General features: G+C 40.3%; 1 protein-coding gene across 5 annotated transcripts in view; it reads right to left on the reverse strand.

Annotated features, from left to right (window-relative positions):
- Positions 1-18,767, reverse strand: part of LOC146805136 (F-box-like/WD repeat-containing protein TBL1X) — a 738,509-nt gene that overhangs the window by 334,976 nt on the left and 384,766 nt on the right. The gene's annotated exons all lie outside the window — the stretch shown is intronic.

Consider the following 18,767-nt stretch of genomic DNA (forward strand, 5'->3'; position numbering starts at 1 on the left):
TAACAAAATATCCCCTGCTAAAAGCACTAAATCACAAACAAATATTCGTAACTAAGCATTCTAATTCTTAAATAACCATGTATTTGTTAATGCATATACATCTGCTGTGCTAAAAGCCCTTCTACAGCTTGCTTTGCGTTATATGCTAAGAATTTACGAATGTCCCTCCTATATGTTTACTGTGCATTTTGAGTTCACCATATGTGGAGCATGGGTGTTGGGGACCGTGACTGTTTTGCAGGAAAGGGCCTGCCCTAGTAGCCTATCATTTTTATTGGCTTCTACTGTACAGTTTTATTATAAGGATTTCATTAAGTTCGCAATAAACGGCTTTTGATACTTTTCCTTGAACCTGTTCGGTTAAAGGTCATTCATTTATAAGCATCTTATTTTAAGTGTTTGATGTAGCAGGGGGCCCTGAACACTGTGCAGATTTAAGTCCAAAATAAAAAAAAAAACTTAAAACAGACAGTTGAAATAAAGTAGAATTACTGTAACCTTCCCAGCACAATCCCAAAGACCCACAAAACTCTGCATAAATAAAGTGCACATTGTATACAGAGTAACTAAGGGCAAAAGTGCACGAACCCGATTATACCCGTTGATTACTCCTTCAAGTTTAGGAGTAAACCAAACCTAAGTTATAAGAAAAACGGAAATATATAAAAATAAAAAAAAACATACCTGTGAAGCATGTCCCATCACTTTAAATGTTCATGAAAGAGACAGACCAACAACTCGCTACATTTTAGTCTTTTGATAATGCCATGCACTATTTCAAGATCATTAGACTTTTGTTTTTGGGCAAATTTCTCTTGGTCATGCTTCCTAAACTACTGTACCACTTCACTAATTTACCAGCGCTGGTGCTCTCAACAATATTCAAAGAATTTTGGGGACAATGATACAGTGACATGGAAGGAGACAAATTGCAGTGGCCAAGTTTAAAGGCCCATAAATAACGGTGGAGTCGGGGGCCCGGATATGTAATTATATTACCTACCATTCCAGCTTTAGTAGTTAGCCTATTGGCTGCCTAAGCATAACATTGATGAGACAGGAGCCTCTCTCGAAATATTACAAAATGGTACATTAATTAATACATTGTATATTAAACCCAGACTTACTGGCGTGCACCCCAGTCTATTAAGGGTTGCACTTCACTGGAGGAAAGTGGTTAAAGGGAAGATGCAGAAAGACGTCAAACACACTAAACAGTGGTGTGGTTGGCACTGTTTTTGGGGCAGCGGAGATGAGCAAGTCATGGCTGTCGACTATCACCATCCTCCTGCCCCCAAGAACAAGTCGCCCGTTGGCCACCAGACCCCCCCACCCGCCCCATCTGGAATAATTAATTTGTCTGCTGTCACCTCCCCCTTACCTGCACAGGGTGGCAAACATAGGGTACTCCCCGGGTGGCATCAGGTTGAGCTACGCCACTGACGCTAAAGCTGTCCCGCTTAGAGGAAGCCCCAAAACAAGGTGTTACTTCAGCATTAAAGACTTAGCATATTGGAATGAAGCAAGTATATTTACTATTCATGACCTGTCGAAAATCGTCAAATGGAGCAATGATTTAGAAAGATGTATCAATGACAAGGAAGGGAATGACATAACAGCTTACGCCTATAGTGTCTCCAGAAATGCTGCTTTTAAATATATTCAGTTCACTATACTACATAGAGCATATCTGGTTAGGATTTACCCCAATGCCACATTGTGGTAGCCAAGATGCTCACAAGATGGGCTAGATTTTGACATATATTTTGGGACTGTCCAGATACAACCGAATCCTGGTCACAAATTACACGGACACCGTTGCTGATCACAGGGCATAACAATGCACATAATTCTGAATGCTGCCTACTAGAACAGTTTGCCCGACCTGCAGCTGGAAGAGTCACCTCCAGGTTTTTGGACCTGACACTTTTACTAGCGAAAAATATGATAGTCATGCAGTGGAAAGCCACAGTGGCCCTCCCCATCAAGTGACGGCAACTGAACTCCATAAATGGATAGAAGCCAAAACTATTTTATCACATATAGAAGAAATTAGTTGCCCTTAGGAAGTTTCAGTTGTCAGATCATAGGACGAACCATTGGCCAAAGTGGGTGAGATTAAAAAAGATGATACACTGATACCCTGAGCCACTTATTTCACCCCACAAACATTATATCAAAACATACTAGACAAACTATGCCCATAAATAGAATGATACATGCTAAGCTAATAAGGACATAAATTTGGACAGCATGCTATCGCCATAAGGTTGTATATACCTGTACAGTAAGCACCATCAAACTCAAGCCTACACTGTGAATGAATTAAATGCGTCAATATTTTTAGCTCATCAGACACGCAAATTTGGTTCAAGTCAAACTGTTTGTTTGGTTTAATTCGCTTTAATAGGTGTTAAGGTTACCATCTGTAATGCTACAGGCAGTTATACATTGTGAGATCGTGTATTGACCATTAACTTCATTTTACTCTAACTACATTTTGTGAGCACGGTTTAATCTTGTGTCTGTCTGACCCTGCCTTTCAGCTGCGAACGCAGGCAGGCTGTAGTGCCAGAGGCACTCCCATGTATTGGGGCCACGTGATGACTTTTGACTACCTTTGTTTCAATCGATTTTAGGTGTTCTGATTTATTCTAGCTTGAATGTATGACATCATTTTTCCTGCATGTGCATTTTTCTTTAAAGATTTCTTTTGTGTCTCCTTGTAGCTCCAGAGGGGGTGTGTTAGCTTTTTACAGCCTTGCCAGGAACAGAACTTGTGGGATGTGCATTTGAAAGCATGAGAGAAAGAAAGGTGTGGAATGTACTTCTCTGTCTTGGAGAGCAGTGTTATATGCTGTGGTGTGCAAATGTTCATTGTGTTGTACATTGGGAAGGTTTATGAAGTTTTTACTATTGGCTTTGACATGCCCTCATGCCATATTCCTTGTGTATGATTATTTGCATCTAACAGTGTAAATTTCTCGCCCTGGAACTTCAGTATTATTGTCTGCTTGTATTTCATACCATGCATTTAACAGTTGCATTTGCTTACTTATAAGTGTGTTATTATTGATTGCACATATATATCTATATACATGTATTTGTTGTTTCATTCTGCATCTGGGAAAGGCTTTCTGTCAGAGTATTGCACAAATAAAACCCCAAGCTTTATTTTGAAAACTGTCTTTTGATGTGCCTCATTTTATGAGAGTGAAATCCTTTTCCAGTTGTTTTTATTGCTTCGCCTCATGTGCCTCCATGGAGGAGCACAGCATTTTCTATTATTTGTGAGGGTGAAGTAATACACACGCCCAGGTTACTAGCGCACATTGATTGTTTATGATTCTCACATAACCAAGCAAGAGAGATAATAACAGACAGTGTGGGATGTGTACAGTGTCCAAAGAGGAGAATATGAAAAATTCTGCCTCAGCTCTCATAAGAGCCTGGCCAGCTCCATTGAGTGACCTCGACGCAGAGGGTGTAGCTATCACCTGCAGTGCAAATAAAGGGAGAGGGAGCTTCTAGAAGTCTCTCTCCATGTTAGTAAAGAGCATAAAGACAGAGACCTCTTGGTGCTGTAATAGGAGCTCTCCTGGGAGCAGACGCGCTGCCCAGGGCTTTTTGTGTCCGGTCGAGACCTTTTGTCTGAGACTGTGAATGAGTTCCCCAGTCATGCTGGCAAGAATGATGCTAAACAGAGAGCTGGAGAGGTATTCCATGTTCTGATTACTTATTGTTATGTACATGCATTTATCTTTCTATGCATTTATTCTTGTGTGTATACATTCACTATATGCATTTAATTTAAAAGTGCATTATTGCCATTTGATATATGGGAACTTGCAGCAATACATATTCCCCTTTACTTGTCAAATAAGTGTTGAGCTTTGTCAATGCTCTATTTTGGTATTCTAAAGTGTGTAGAGTCCTATTTTGAAGAGTGTTCATGTTGTGTCCTGGTACTTTGAAGTCTTGCTCAGGTGTTCTAAAAAAAGCAAGACACCATCTTTCATTACCGGATATATCATTGTGCTTCATTAATAGTTAATGCTTATTGTAAGAATTGAGCATGCAACTACTGTTTTTTACCTATAGCTTGCATATAAAAGAATAATATGTTTGCACTGAAGGATTGAACATGTGCAAACTAACACAACAGCAAACAAAGACTAAAAGGATCCTGGCTAGGTCGAAGAATACAACATTCTTGAAGATAACCCGTACTGAAGAATTAATACATAAAAACTACAAATCCCAATAAACACTATGCTAAACAAAATATCCTGCTATTTTATTAAATAGATGCATACTAAGAAAATAAGGTATACTAGTAAAATCAGGCATCAAATAGACTTTATAGTGGTATTACTAGAAGATGCTGAATAATAAGATGATTGAAGGTGGAAGAAAATATATTTACAGTTATTGATTCCAGCCATCCTTTTATTATCTGATTTCTACAACTCAGCCAACTCAAAGAATGAAAGGATAATGAGTTCTTGAATATATGTTTCAATGGTAAGGCCTCAAGCTTTATAGTTGGTTCCTAGAAGCTGCTTCCCAGCAGTACTGTGGAAATGTAAAATCTGATTCTTTCATTTTTTTATTAAGTGGTGCCTCATCCATTTTCACCCCGTGTCTCATTTGTGTGTTCTTCCCAAAGTGCTATTTACCTCTGGGCGTCCCTTGTCTGTGATCTTTGCTATAAAAACCCATGTAACCATCGTTCAGTGTGCTCTCTCCTTGAATATCTCTATGGTACTTGTCGGATGAAGTCCCATTCATGAATGCTTAATAAATGACCAATGGTTTGAACTTCGCTCCAGTGTCGATTCCTCCTTACTTATTTAGAACCCGTGGACGAAGTTGAGACCCTGCACCAGCAGATTAGAATTAATCTTTTCCACAGTATTAAAAACTTAAATATAATTATCTGAACATCTAATGTTACCCTTAGAACATCTCATATACAGAACCATTTATCAGATTGAGAGATCACGATAATTGTTTTAGAAAAGGGGATTTTTCGTCAATATGCCCCTGGTCGAAGGGATGTTTTTGTCAGGTACCATTTTATAAATGACTGCCTCAAAGTTGGGTGGATACAGATTTGGTAATATAAACAAAGCTGTAATATATTGATAAATCTGGAGTAAAGAACCTCACATACATATCAGGAAATAAAACAGAATATATGTGATTGGTCACACCCTTAATACAGCAGCATTTATCTTAAACCATAAAGGAGCATCACCTTCTGTTTTAGCTTAAGATCTGCGTCACACTGGCTTGTTTTACTACAATATTCCACGGTTGATTGACACATTGCCAGTAATTCGAAGGTAAAAACTTCGTAAAATTCTAGCAATGGCCTTTACTGTAATCTTTAAATATAGATCTATGAGAATTTTTGGATAACTAACAATATTGGGGTTTGGGGGATGTGAATCTCAAACTTCTCAATTGAAAAATCAGTGGGCCGCAAGGTGAAGGGGGTGAGATGACAAAGGTCTGAGATGTATTGTGCCTATGAGAAGCAGGGTCAGTACCTATTTGCATATGGCAAGCCTCTGGCTAAAGTGGCAAAAGATGTGTTGCAATGGCACCCTGCGATTCATCAGTGGTAAGACTATATGTAAGCTTTCCTCCAATCGCCTTGACAATGTTTTCTAGGGGTGTGCAGAATTCGCACAATTTGCTTTTGAATATTTACGTGAAAATTCGGTCAAATAACGCATAATCACTTGAAATGCAAATATGTAATTTTGTGCGATATTTTAAAGTAATATGAGTCCGTGCATCACTTTTCGACGCATGGGCACATTTTGTGCTTTAAAAAAAAGAGTGCAAGCAAAAGCACTGTGAGTAACAGCTCCTCATGTTCTGTTTTTCCTGTGCATTCAGAGTAAATTTTAACTGAGACTGTCACGTTCTTAGAGCATTTTTACCATGAAGGGCCCATAATTGCAGAAACCTTGCATCACAAGTGTAACACGAAATGTCCAAAATTATGCGAATTACGCGGTCATAATTTAAATTTCACCCAGGCCTACTGCTGAATAGCCAGTAGTATGCCTGGAAACATGAGACTGACACAGCTTTACCAGCCTACTATTCCATTGTTCGAAAATTCCAAAACGTAGTAAATTTATACCCATTTAAGGAGACTTCTATGGGTGCAATATTACTACTTTCTAGTGAACCGGCCACTATATATTTTTAAGTTCCAGATACTATAAAAGTTTAAAACTGTTAGTGAAATCAGAACTGTGAGAAAAACTAACAGAAACAGCAGACCTGACTCAGGGCCCAAGAGCAAACTACCAAGCTAAGAATAGATTTATTTGGGTGGTGTCACAGGCCAAAGGCCCCTGAAGCTATTCACCTGTAAAAAATCTTTGTAGCCATGTTTACACTACTTTCATATTTACTCTACACTACAGAAAGTTTTCCAAAGTCAAATAACTTGCTGATCACTTCTGCCTTGGATATCCTCATCTTTCCTACCCCTTTAATTCTCAGAGATGGTATGTGCAGCAATAAACTTAGCTGCAAGAGTTGAGTGGGAATTTACGAAAACCTGAACAATACTGAATTGAGAGGGTTGATTTATTTCATGTATAAATAAAGCATTCTGGGCCACACAAAGACATCGGTGCAAATGACAGGATCATCCCAATGAATACGATTAAAAGACAAAGAATCACCTAGACTTCTATCCACCCACTTACACAAAAGTTAATTCAGCTTCTATCATTTGGATTCTCTATATGGTGTCAACATGTAACTCCTCAACTGCTATAGAGCATTTTGAGGTACTGTGTACATACAGAAATTTAAAAATTTTGAAAAAGGTTTGAATTTTTTTCTAACAATTGATAACTTCCGTAGTCACCCAGTGTGTGCCATGTAGTTTAAAACTTCTGGTTTGATTAATGCAATCACATATAACTGCAGTATTTTCCTTTCATGGAATTTGAGGTAGTCCACTGTCCCCTTGGCATTAAGAGGCCTTCCACATACTTCTTAAAATACTTTATGCCCCTACATCAAAATATCGGAATGAGGACAAGCTCTTCAACAATTTGTTACATGCCCTAGCTGGCCTAACACACTTCTGGATGTGCTCAGTGTTGTAATCTTCTCTAGGTTAAGTTCTCTCCTAGCGTGGAGCACTGTGTCTAGTGCATTCTACGTTCCACCTGGGAGTAGAGGATTCTGAATTAGGCAGTTGATGACTGGCTGGCCTAGGATGAGCATCGCTTTCCACGCAGGCTACTAACTTGAATAAAGAACTCCAATACTTCATTACCTGTGTTCCTCTGGTGTTCGGAGTTACCATTTTAACACTCAGTAAGCGAATTGACTAGTGAAAGTCCAATAGCAGTGGCAAGCAAGAGTCCTCAGGTCAGAGTGTCTCCACCCTTAGGGAGCACTACCTGTAAAGGGTTTATAAACTCTCTGACTCAAAAAAACAACTGTATCTTCAGGAAATAAGATGACATACTTTAACACTTGCAATAAAAACCCACCACGTCCCCACTTAATCAATCCACTTTATTAGAGCTTAGACTGGTTTGGTAGGTTTCATTGTTGCTGTTGGTTGCACGTGGTCTAGTAGATTTGCATTTATATGCTTCTGAATTTTATATGTCTAAAAGTTATGCTTTGATTCAGGACTCCTATACAAAAAAATTAGGCCTGGGTGAAATTTTCGTTTTGCGAGTGTAATCTTGCGTAATTTTTTTTACATCTTTTGTTACGCTTGTTACACTTGAAATTATGCTGCTATGCCACGTCGCATAATTTCAGGGATTTTCCAGTAAAAGTTTGTCATGGAAGCACAGGAACAACACCAATGAGCAGAACACGAGTGGCTGTAGTAGTTTACATCTCTTGTATTTGATGTGCTTTTTTTATTTTAAGACTGACATGCGTCCTCACCTACTAAACGGATAAGAGAACACATTCATGTTAAAATATAGTGCTAAATTCCAGATTTGCGTCTTGCATAATGTTTCTGGAATTTTGGGTGAATACACAAAAGGAAAGTATTCAAAGTTTGCACACCCCTGTCAAGACTGGTTTGCATATGGCTGGGTCTAAACTGGGGAAGCATGGTGAGCAAAAGAATGATGGATGACTGGGGGAGAATTTTTGATTTGCTCTGCATTCCATCCATCACCTGTGTGACTTTTCCATTTTCCTGTAAAGCAAGGACCTCTACCTCTAAGTCCGATTCCTCGATCTTGTGCAGAAGTATAGCCCTGGTTAATCAACTGGATGACACAACAGTCTGTCACCTCCCAATTAATAACAAAATGGGAGACTCTGCACCCACCGAAAGATACTGAGGTAAGGGTGTGGTATCAGTGAGGTCTTGAGGGGGAAGAGCCTGCAGAGGTTAGTGAGGCCTAGATCTGCTGCTGATGATGATGACACCTTCTAGATGCAAAAAGAAGAAGAAGAAAACAACAGAAGAGTGTGAAGATAATAGGACTAGTGATTCCTAATAACAAAACTGTTGTGACACTGCAAATCAATCTGAAGTTTCTTTTTCTTTTTCTATCGTATGGCTCTTTGTGAAGCTGACTTGACGGATTAACTAAGGGGCTTTCTGGTTAATTACATTCTTTCCGTTTGTTTCCCCGACAGTTGTCCTGTAGTCCCGCCGCCCACCTTTTGCCTAAGGAGCACAGCACCTTTTTTATACATGTGAGTGCCTTATTTTCATTTGGTCATGAGTGCCTTTTTATCGTAATCACACTGGTTTGGTATCTTTATTTTCCCGCTAACTCGTTGGTCGAAGTGTCCAATTGAGGAGCTCCCTAAATTGAGGTTGGACTTTGTTATTTAAAATATAATTAGCATTTACGGATGTCTCAGTCGAACACGATGTTAGAGTACAGCTTATGGGAATAACGAAATTCAATGGATCTTCCTGTTCCACGCTAGACATTGCATCAATTTGTTTTTGGCACATAGTAATACACAGATGATAGTCACTCGCTGATGTGTTGCATTTTGTGTCACTATTTCCTTACAGGTATCCTTTCGGAATTGCGGAAGGCACATAACGAGAACCGTGAGTGTATCGGTTTCCAACACCTGAGGTCAGGGTAGGCTTTAGTAAGCTTATACCGCCCTGGTGTATTTTTTGTTCTGGTTAGGTCCTGATGAAAGCTTTGTAAATCATACATAAGAAGCTGAAACATGTCGACCAATATGACCGCCATTGGATGTATCTGACCCACTAATAGTCAGGATTATACATCCATCACTGTTTTTAACGTCTAAGCTTCATCTAAATTAAATATATTGGTGGATGAATCTTGACATTTTAAAAAAACTTTTCTTTTTCCCCTTTTCTCACTGATAATCACTATCTTTTTAGTCTGATTTGGTTGCTCCGCCTTAACATAGCGTCGAAGCACACTGGAGGTACATAAGGTACCCCCAGGAGAACCCCATGATGAAGCATGTCACCAACTATGTTGGTGAGTGAGGGTTCACGAGGAACTTCAGATTGATTTGCAGTGTCACAACAGTTTTGTTATTAGGAATCACTAGTCCTATTATCTTCACACTCTTCTGTTGTTTTTTTCTGATTATCATAGGGGGACTAAGAGTGTGGCTTGACCCTCTCTCTCTTTTTGTTTGAAATTATTTCTAGGCAGCGCACAGCTGTGAGAGTACGACCAATTCCAGTTTTGATAATCATTTTTTGGCACGACCATGGAAAATACAGGCTTTTCATATACAGATGCAGAGGTGGACGCCTTACTTGCGGACCCCTCTCTTTTTGCTGACTCGTCGATAGCACAGACTATATCACAGACTAATGAATGGGACAAATTAACTGAACAAAAACGTAGTCGCATTCGTACAATCCTACATGGAACCATACTCACTGAGTATTTACGTAATAATGTGGCTCCTAAAGGATTATTGGTCACAAATGCTCCTCGGATCTTTTTGGAAGATCCTGTCTTTAGGAGGGATTGGGCCCAAATCGCGTGGCACTGCACGCGCGATTGGCTCGTCCTTATCATCAAAACAGCGCTACGTCTTTCTGAGGCCCTTATGGTTGAAATTCAGTTAACTGAAACACATTTTCGCACTACCCTGACTGGCTATAAAAAGAAATTGGATGAGCTTAACAAAGAGATTAATGAATATAAAGACACATTAACACAGTCCAAAGCTCAGAAGTTTCAGAAGGATCTGAAACGTTTCTCTTATGTTAAAATCTATCCATATGCTAGTCCAGACTACACAGTGCCGGTACCTACTAATGACCAATCTGAGAACACGGATGATAATGATTCATTCTCAAGTGGGTCGAGTACTGACAGCACCAAGTCCAGACAGCGGGGCAGAGGTAGAAATAGACCTTACCAATATCAACCTTTGTGGCAACAACCTTCCTCTAATCAAGGGAATTTGGGTTATCACAACCATTTCCAACAAGCCCAATTCCCAATGATGGGCTGGAATCCGGGCTTTGTCCCGCTCCCTCCTTTCCCTCAACCCTCATTCCGTCCTCCTTTTTTGGACAGAGGCAGACGCGGGCGAGGGAGAAGAAGAGGGCGCAACCAGGTTCATTGGGAACAAGAGGAGAATATGGGGAACAATACACGCAGCAAAGGCGCAGCCAACAACCTACAAGTTTAGTCACTAACTTATCCTCAGTGGTCCTCACTCGGAGTGAGAGTGATGTCCTTGAGAGAGGTTTAGGGTTTGTCCCTACTGCACGTTTTGACCGATTCAAGTTGCACTGTGAACTATCTGAGTTTTTTAGAAAACTTAAACTCAAGTTCTTTTTTGAAAGAAATCAATCTGAAGTCCTTGCAGATCATCCTAGTGATACTGGGCTACGTTTGAAATCAACCTTCACACCTCCACCACATACAATACCAGCAGAGATAACTGCGTTTGAACAAGCAGTTTTTAATGATGTGAATCTTTTCAGGACCAAGGGACCTTCAAAAACATGAGTTCCGTTGATTTTCAGGCACTCCAATCACTACGATCTAATGCCCTTATCGTGATTAAACCAGCAGATAAGGGTGGTGGGATTGTAATTCAGAACAGTAGTGACTATGATCTTGAATGCAAACGTCTGCTTGGTAACCCTAAGAATTACATTCCACTAACCACAGATCCTTCTTCCTCTTTGAGGGCCACCATTTGTAATCTTGTGGAACATGCTGAATGTAGTGGTTATATTAGTAAGCACAAAGCAGATTTTCTGACGAAGGGTAAGGGGATAGTGCCTTACTTTTACACCCTCCCGAAGAGCCATAAGAACAAATCACCTCCACCAGGCCGCCCTATAGTATCGGGCATTGGCTCTCTTTTAGAGCCTCTTTCTATTTACTGTGATTATTTTTTAAAACCAATAATCCAGAATACTGTCACCTACCTGAGGGATACTAAAAGTTTTTTGGCATCCCTTCAGGATCTGACATTTGACAATGACAATACTATTCTTGTATCATTAGATATTGAGAGTCTTTATACCAGTATTCCCCAGGACAATACCATCAAGGTCATTGGGGAATCTTTAGACTCCATAAACTGGACTTTTCAAACACCTAAAAGCTTTGTGATTGATTGTGCCACTTTAGCCCTTAAAAGAATTTTTTTTGAGTATCAAGGTACATTGTACCCCCAGTGTACGGGTACTTCTATGGGCAGCACATTTGCGCCTAGTGTGGCGGGACTATATGTTTACGACTTTGAACGTAAACATATCCTGGACCCTGCCAATCCTTTCTCTTCTTATCTCTCCTTTTGGAAGAGATATATAGATGACACTTTTATCATTTGGCAGGGCCCTGAGAGCATCCTACGCGACTTTTTTGTGTGGATTAATACACGTGACCCCAATTTGCTATTCACTTACACATTTGATAGCAATGAGATGATATTTCTGGATGTGATTGTGTCCAAGGTCAGTGGGACGCTACTGACCAGAACATATCACAAACCTACAGCCAAAAACAACCTCCTTACATTTTCAAGCTTTCACCCACGACCGTTACGGGAAAATCTACCGTACGGACAATTTTTACGGATCAGACGTAATTGTAGTAATCTGTCTGATTTCCGTACGCAGTCTAAGGAACTTACAGAGAAACTGCGTCAAAGAGGGTACCCTGATAAGATCTTGGCAGCTAGCTGTAAGAGGGCCAGAAATCAACCACGTGAAAATTTACTACGTGACTATCCTAAACCACCTAAAGACGTTCCACTCACTTGTGTGACAACTTATAATGCCGCCTCCAATGCTATCTCCAAATCCATCAAGAAACACTGGCGTATTTTGGAGAGCAACAACATCAAATGGGATAAACCTTTATTCGCGTATAAAAAGGCTACCAGTTTAAAGGACTCCCTTGTTCACACTAGACCATTGAATTCAAATACGCCCACTGATAGATCTATCCTTAGTGCATGGGGTCTACCACCTGTTCTTGGCCATTTCCCTTGTGGGTCGTGTAGCATTTGCTATCTTACCTCCACAACCAAAACCCTGACCCTTGAAGCAGGGAAAATCTGGACGCAAAGGAGTCACACCAATTGTAATACTGCTGATGTAGTATATTTAATTACATGTCCTTGCGACCTGAGATATGTGGGGATGACTACGCGAAAGGTGAAGTTACGGATTGGTGAACATCGGAGTAACATCCGATGTAAGAAAAGCACTACGAAACTCACTGAACACTTTCTGCGCTTTAACCACACAGTGGATGATCTGCATTGGACCATTATTGAACAGGCGAATCCAGTGATCCTGTTCGAAAAGGAGCAGCGCTGGATTTACCGTCTTTCTACACATGTGACAGGTCTTAATGATAATATCCCGTGGGGCACGGTTTTGAGACGCAAATGAATTGTCCTAAACTATCACATAGGCCGACTTTATTCTCAGGCTAATTATTGATCTGAGCTTTTATGCTCCTTTCAACCTCCATGATGATTAGGACTGCTTACACGAGTGTTGTTCTTGATCCCTGTTATTATGAGTTTACTCGTGGTTTTAGCATGGTGGTGATACACTTTTACACTATTATGTCTGATGCTAACAGTATACTCGGATGTCATTTACAACACGGACTACCTACCTAAATCATCTGATTACTGACCGTCCCGAGTCTGTGATGTGGTTTGTCTTTCTGTTTTCAATCGACGCTTAAAGTTTTATACTTTTCAATCACGAAATTAACACTCAACGTTCTAGTCTTCCCAGCAGTCCGTTGTTTGTGTTTCTTTCCTCTCTGCCGGAACCGGATATCCGGTCAATATGGAGTTCAATCCTATTTTAATCGTGATGATCACATTGTCGCTGACTCCAGGCTAGGTGGTTTTGTGTAGGTTTACGAGCCAGGCAGTGGACTTGGAAGATGTGAGTACCACAGACGGTTCTCTTTCTTTTTCTTTTTCTATCGTATGGCTCTTTGTGAAGCTGACTTGACGGATTAACTAAGGGGCTTTCTGGTTAATTACATTCTTTCCGTTTGTTTCCCCGACAGTTGTCCTGTAGTCCCGCCGCCCACCTTTTGCCTAAGGAGCACAGCACCTTTTTTATACATGTGAGTGCCTTATTTTCATTTGGTCATGAGTGCCTTTTTATCGTAATCACACTGGTTTGGTATCTTTATTTTCCCGCTAACTCGTTGGTCGAAGTGTCCAATTGAGGAGCTCCCTAAATTGAGGTTGGACTTTGTTATTTAAAATATAATTAGCATTTACGGATGTCTCAGTCGAACACGATGTTAGAGTACAGCTTATGGGAATAACGAAATTCAATGGATCTTCCTGTTCCACGCTAGACATTGCATCAATTTGTTTTTGGCACATAGTAATACACAGATGATAGTCACTCGCTGATGTGTTGCATTTTGTGTCACTATTTCCTTACAGGTATCCTTTCGGAATTGCGGAAGGCACATAACGAGAACCGTGAGTGTATCGGTTTCCAACACCTGAGGTCAGGGTAGGCTTTAGTAAGCTTATACCGCCCTGGTGTATTTTTTGTTCTGGTTAGGTCCTGATGAAAGCTTTGTAAATCATACATAAGAAGCTGAAACATGTCGACCAATATGACCGCCATTGGATGTATCTGACCCACTAATAGTCAGGATTATACATCCATCACTGTTTTTAACGTCTAAGCTTCATCTAAATTAAATATATTGGTGGATGAATCTTGACATTTTAAAAAAACTTTTCTTTTTCCCCTTTTCTCACTGATAATCACTATCTTTTTAGTCTGATTTGGTTGCTCCGCCTTAACATAGCGTCGAAGCACACTGGAGGTACATAAGGTACCCCCAGGAGAACCCCATGATGAAGCATGTCACCAACTATGTTGGTGAGTGAGGGTTCACGAGGAACTTCAGATTGATTTGCAGTGTCACAACAGTTTTGTTATTAGGAATCACTAGTCCTATTATCTTCACACTCTTCTGTTGTTTTTTTCTGATTATTATAGGGGGACTAAGAGTGTGGCTTGACCCTCTCTCTCTTTTTGTTTGAAATTACCTTCTAGATGCATCCTATCTCAATAACAGCAGTGCACCTCCTGGGGGATTGAACAGGTTGAGAATGTTGCCATTATTAGGACTGACCAGACCTATAGTAACCATAGACCTTTCGATGTTGTTGGTAGAACTGATGTGCAGGCCAGGTCCAGGGCATGGGCTGTAGCCCTTTTAGTCTTGAAGCGTGCCGAGAAGTTGATGTCTTTTTCTACTTTTAGCTGTTCACAGGGCATGTCCATAAGCACAGCCTGGACATCCCTTGAAAAAGCCACTGGAATACATCCAAACATGTTAATGCAGCATGACAGCTGTAGCCAAAGACTGGCCAATGGTATCCACAGAGTCAAACCCACATTTCAGGATATGTTTGGAGGACTCCAAGACATCACTTAACAGATCAGTGAATGGGAAATCCCTGATCTAGTAACCCTTCTACACAGAGAAACATGCGCACAAATGACTTCACGTTCGAAATCGCTCACGCCAAACTCTTAACACAGTGTTTCAATGTGGCTTTGTTCACAAAGTAGTCTTAACCAACAAGGCAAATCTCTACCAAGCATGTAAAAATACAGGGGATACCAAGAAAGCACTGTGATGAACATTTGTGAGAGAACATATATGTCTACTGGAATGTGCCAACTATAATATTCATTGATTCCACCTGTGCATATTTCCATCAAGAACAACTATTTATCGTCATATGGAGGTAATGCATATAGGACAAAATATCAATGGTCACTGTGGTCAAATCCTTTTTCAGCACATCAACATAGTTACCAAATGATTTCATGTTAATATCTCCGATAGTACATTATCCTGTTGAGAAATGTTTCTACCATATGTTTAAGGGTGGACGTGATCCGGCTGCATGGGCACGAGCCCCTTATGTGGGAAAAGAATTTAGGCCTCAATGAAATTTTGATCATGCACACGTAATTCCCAGATATAGGCTTTCGCATATTTCTGGTTAAAGTTGGAAATGCCTCAGAAGAATGGTGAGAGCTGTGAAACTGATGTATATCATACCTGTGATATGTTTTCTGTTCAAATGAGTCTCACACCCACCTGTTTCTCGTGTATCTTCTGCACATGAGGCATGCTATTCTGTACAATTTTCCACGAGATACGGGCCTTGTGCTTTTCAACATAGTAGCACAATTTTGCTTGTTTTTCGCAAAAAATTATATGTGTGAATGTTTTGCAATTACATGGCAGGATAAGGACGGAAGTAAAAAGACAATTGAATAAACGTACGCTGAAAGACTCTCTGGGATTGAAACTCCTTGGTTAAACGATGCTGAAAAAATGCAGATATTAACTAAGCAGCCCCCTATTTCTGGTGTCCAGTCTATAAAGACCAAAATGTTAAGAAGCCCTAAAGCAGGGTTGGGGGAGTGAGGTTGGGGTTGGGGTGAGATTCTAAGGAAAATGTGGCCAGGTCCATGGCTATCAAAGACAATTACTAGGTATAAACCTTGTTTTGGTTATATACTGCCCTGGCTCACTAGATATCAATAACTAGAATTCAGACTAGGAGTTCTTCAAATTGCTTCCCTCACTTATGTGTTGTCCAAAGGAGATGGTCCTTTTCGGGCACGTATTCAATCTCAAAAACGAAACCTTTGCCCATAGTATTATTTTGTCCATTTTGCAGAAGAGTCAGTAAGATATGGCTGCTTCTGCTTCTTTGTGTTGGACAAATTAAATTGCTCTCTGGGCCACACGCTTGATAGACAATATATAGACAATTTTTTTATGAATGAATGGTTAGCATCTTCCCAACATAGACACTGATGTGGTCTCAACAGAGACAGCAGACATGCCTGTCTGTATTATAGTAGATTTGTCAGAGTTAATTAGGAGGAATACTGTGGACTACAGCCTACAAGAAAGTACAGTTCGACTGACAAAGAGTCTACTTGGGGGTTGATATCAGATCCAAAGGTAATGAGTTGGACACCTCTCTGAAAGCACTATCACAGAAGAATAAGGACCATGTGATTCAACTTGCCCATTTTTTTCTGCTGCTCCTCAGACAGGAATAATGTGTTGCCAATGCAACAAGAAACCTCAAGGTCTTAATCGTGAGAGTCAGCTAATGCCAGATCCAAGCTCGGCATTTGGGGACGGTAGCACTCCCTTCAAGAGCAGCTATTACATGTAAATGTACAATAACATACTCAAAAGAAATCTTGTCAATGCCCCTGGTAAAGTCAAGCGTCACTACTGGGTCTGAAATGGGATAGGGCTTGCAAGTCCACACAGTGTAAGGTATTTTCAAGATGAAGCATTCATGGCGAGAACCCGAGATGATCTAAAACTAGTGCCAAGTGAGCTGTGACCCAGAATGCAATCATGTCTGTCTTGTGCCTAATGAATCCCAGAATAAAGGCACACTAAGGAGGCTTTCTCTAACAATTTAAAATTTTTTAACAAATCTGTGTATAAGATAAATTATAGTAATTCGCTATTTTCCATCATCTGTTTGTATCTCTAATGGATGTTGTTTTTGGTTTATGGTCCGCTCTGTGAATGCAGCCATTTTGTTCGAAGTGGTTTCCTTACTAAGAACTGCGCCAGGGCTTTTGATATAGTGCAGTTTCCCCCCTTTCCTTCCATGAAGGGCGCTTTACCTGCCTATCGGTAGTCTACACACTAACATGCCCACCGCTCAAAGCAATCACATATTTCCCTATACTAATTCACCACTAATCCTTTTTGGGTTCCAGAGCAGAGGTAGTAAGCACTAAAAAATGCAATTACAATTAATCTCAATGAAAGAAGCATTTAAAGTAAAGTGTCATAGAAGACCCACATTACTTGCATTGAAGTTTCTTATGATAAGTTGTTTGAACATGTTCACTTTTGATTCTCATCACTGTAAAGTATTTGTATGAATAATTAAGCATGTTAAAACACTCTGAAATTAAAAAGAATTACATTTTTTGTGCTGTTTCACTGAGCATTAAAGTGTACAGGTTAAGAGAGACGTGTGTATTAAATACTTTCCCATATTTTAGCTTTTAGCTGTCCAAATTTCATTACCAAAAGAAGTTTGAGAAAATCAATGAGTCCTCACTTCTTGTCAAGGAATGTTCAGCAATGTATCTTCATTTCATCTCACCAGGAAGAAAGGCTAGCTGTCATTGATTTAATCCTTTTATGAAATAAAATTAGACTCAATTGCCAACATATCTTCATTTTGAGAGCTGGGTGAAGCTTCCATCCTCCTGGAGATTAAATGGGTACTGACTGGAAACCTTTCGCTCTCTTCGAGATAAACGGGAAGTGACTTTGAAAAAATTCATCCTTTTGGAAACAAACAAACTTTTACCCAAAAGGCGGCGGTGGGGTGTTTGTGGCACTAAGAAGCTCTAGTTGCGAGCACCGCTGTCACTTTTATTTTGTTACAGGGGGTAGATATTGCAGCACTGCTGCAAAACCGGCCCCCAGTGACAAAACCAGCCCCCACGCCGCAAAACCGGCCCCCACCCCTCCAGCCCATTGGGGAAACACCTGGTGCCCACTATGGCCAGTCCGGCCCTGGCTGCCAGTGGGGCCTACCGGTACTTATTTTCGGTAAACTGCACTTATTTTTCTGCATCTCCTTTACACAAGAGTAAGAAATGGAAAAACACAGATCAGAAAGACAGAAGAAGAATAAAACTGCAAAACTGTCCCAAAAGGAGAAAGCAGGAACCTGAAAGAGTGAGATAAAGGGACAGGGAGTGTCTGACAGTGGATTAAAGGAGCACCTCGTGGTTTTAAGACTACCAGCCTTGGTATTGTGCGGAGGGTTTACTGCACGGTTTGAGGGCTTCTGAACAGAGAATCAGGCACTGACACACTTTCTTTTACAAGTTAAGTACTGAATGCATGTTTAAGATAAGGAAATTTGCGTAAAATGATGCAGTATACTTTTGAGGAGTGAAACAGTCCCTCACGCACTGTAAGCTCTGCATAGGAGGCTGAATGATACACCAAAGAGCCAATAGCCTGCGGTGAGAGGGAGATTCTCCTGAGGGTCAGAGCCAAAGCCCACTCTATCTATATTTTGAATAAACTGTAACAAGTACGTTAGAGCTTCCTCTAACGTTTTGTTCTTCTGTATGCTGCTCACTGATGACTGTGAAATATACTTTAACTTACCTAATAAACAGATTTTTAAAAAAAAGTACGTTAGAGCTGCGCTGCCAAGCCAGATCT

The sequence above is a fragment of the Triturus cristatus genome, chromosome 8 (genome assembly GCF_964204655.1).
Source record: "Triturus cristatus chromosome 8, aTriCri1.1, whole genome shotgun sequence".
Classification (NCBI taxonomy): Eukaryota; Metazoa; Chordata; class Amphibia; order Caudata; family Salamandridae; genus Triturus; species Triturus cristatus.